At 42.1% G+C, this 2,593-nt stretch overlaps 1 pseudogene; it reads left to right on the top strand.

The window, feature by feature from the left end:
• The first annotated feature begins 298 nt into the window (after positions 1–298).
• On the top strand, positions 299–548 carry LOC114234669 (40S ribosomal protein S27-like; annotated as a pseudogene).
• Positions 549–2,593: the final 2,045 nt, after the last annotated feature.

The raw sequence follows: 2,593 nt of genomic DNA, 5'->3' as shown, positions 1-2,593 counted from the left end.
CGAGACTTTCAAAATGAGTGCAACTTTGTTCATCTGTAAGCAACTTTAATTCTCCAGGTATATCTTAAGCATAAATTATTCTAAGTTGAAGCAATTTTTAAATACCCATCATAGCACACAGTACTGCACACACACAGAAAAGCATTTTGGCACTTCATAACAAAAGAGAATCCCAACTTCTGAAAACTGGTGATGCGATCCCTAATTATATTCCCTGCGAAGAAACTGGAATGCAGACATTTGTAACATTCAAAGGCAGAACCAGTCTTTCGGGTGGTGAGGACCTCCCCACCACAACATGCCTCTCGCTGAGGATCTCCATCCCTCTCCAGAAGAGAAGAGGAAACACAAGAAGTGACGCAGAGCCCCAAGTCCTACTTCATGGATGTGAAATGCCCAGGATGCTATAAGTCACCACCTTTTTTAGCCAAGAACGAATGGTGGTTTTGTGCATTAGTTGCTCCACTGTCCTCTGTCAGCCTCCAGAAGGAAAAGCAAGGCTGATGGAAGGATGCTGCTTCAGAAGGAAGTGGCTAAAAACACCCTGAATCAAGCTGGGTGGGAAACCATTTCAAAAAACACATTTGGGATTAAAAAAAAAAAAAAAAAAGGCAGAATCATTCTTCCATATTCAGCATTTTAAAGAGCGTCATGAAATTGTGTCATTACTCATCATAAAAGTGTCCAGGATAACAAAAATGTAAACATTAAAGATTGAGTGACTGGGATAATTTACATTTATTCATTGTGTAATTTTTGGCTAATCTTTATGTGTTATCAGGGAATTTGGTGGCGGTAGTGGTGGGAAAGTGAACCAAAAGATATCTTAGGCACAAGAATGCTCTGGACCAGTAGATCAAACTAGATATTTACTAGGATCCTGCCTCACTGGAACATTCTCCAGTTTATTGGCAAGGTTGTCCATCTCTCTTCTGAGAAATCTCTCCTGCATGGAGTCATACACAGTGGGAGGCTGTCCACACCTGTGTCAAAGTGGAAGCTAAATTGCACTGATGTGAGGTTTATTATAATGAACTAGAGGCCCGGTGCATGAAATTCGTGCATGGGGATGGGGGGAGGTGTCCTTCAGCCCAGCCTGCACTCTCTCCAATCTGGGACCCCTTGGGGGATGTCCAACTACTGGTTTAGGCCCGATCCCTAAACCAGCAGTCGGACATCCCTCTCACAATCCGGGACTGCTGGCTCCTAACCGCTTGCCTGCCTGCTTGCCTGATTGCCCCTAACCGCTTCTATCTGCCAGCCTGATTGCCCCCTAACCGCTCCCCTGCCAGCCTGATCATCCCCAACTGCCCTCCCCTGCTGGCCTGATCACCCCAACTGCCCTCTCCTGCTGGCCTGTTCACCCCCAACTGCCCTCCCCTGCTGGCCTGATCACCCACAACTGCCCTCCCCTGCCAGCCATCTTGTGATGGCCGTCTTGTGATGGCCATCTTGTGACAATATCGCACATGAGGACCACCTAGGCTTTTGTTAGTATAGATTATCATTATTTTACTTTTATGAGTCTTTATTTTTGACATGGTCTGAATTCCTAAGGATAAAGTTTAGACACTTCAGGATTTCACTACATTTTCTTCTCCCTCTTTTAAACTATTGTTTCAAAGAACCTCCCTCAAAAAGTGAAACTAAATATAATAAAGTGAACACAATATAGAAAATGTTTAGGATATTTATGCTTGGGGAAATGCTGCTAAATTTCCCACTTAAAATACATTCTTACAGAGAGATGATGATTTCAATGTGGCACCAATGACGTTCCTTTCCCTTTGGTAGAATGTAGTCATTTTTGATGTAATGTCTATGTGATACTGAAAAGTCACAACTTGTCCTAAGCTGCATTGAGGCTTTAAATCTCTCTTTCAAAGCTCTGTTTATTTTCATTAAGCCTCTTCTTTTTAACTCAGGTGATGCATTGTGTTTAGAAATGTATAACTTTGGCTGCCTTGGCTATTTTCCCCTCATGCAGATTTTATGCTGGTAAATGTGCACTAAAGGGCATTTGTATAATTACTTGTTTAATCTGGAAGCTCTTTACACTTTGTATGCACCTCAGCACAGTTCCCAGCTCAGGTATTAATAGTGTTTTTGATGAGTTGATGAGGTTGATATTGGAGGTGATGAAAAGAAAATGAGAGTAAAATTAGCATTGTGAGACTTAGGAACAGAGAAGAAGTATGTTTTCATCTCTACATAAAGTGCTTTGAAGGAAAAGATAAGTTTTATGCCTTTAGAATGCCTGTGGCATTTATGCTGTAAACACATGGCTACTTCTTGCTTGTTGACTTAAAACAGGCTTAGACTTGATTCTAGATGCCAGTTTTATAGTTATTTGTTATTTAAGACATAAAAGAAAACCTTCTTTCTGTATAATTTAAAATGTTTTTATTGATTTCAGAGAGGAAGGGAGAGAGAGAGAGATAGAAACATCAATGATGAGAGAGAATCATTGATCGGCTGCCTCCTGGACACCCCACACTGGGGATCGAGCCCACAAACCAAGCATGTGCCCTGCCCGGGATTCCAACCGGGACTTCCTGGTTCATAGGTTGACTCTCAACCACTGAGCCATACT

Source organism: Eptesicus fuscus, chromosome 2, assembly GCF_027574615.1.
Source record: "Eptesicus fuscus isolate TK198812 chromosome 2, DD_ASM_mEF_20220401, whole genome shotgun sequence".
NCBI classification, from domain to species: Eukaryota; Metazoa; Chordata; class Mammalia; order Chiroptera; family Vespertilionidae; genus Eptesicus; species Eptesicus fuscus.
This window is presented reverse-complemented; position numbering and strand designations above follow the sequence as displayed.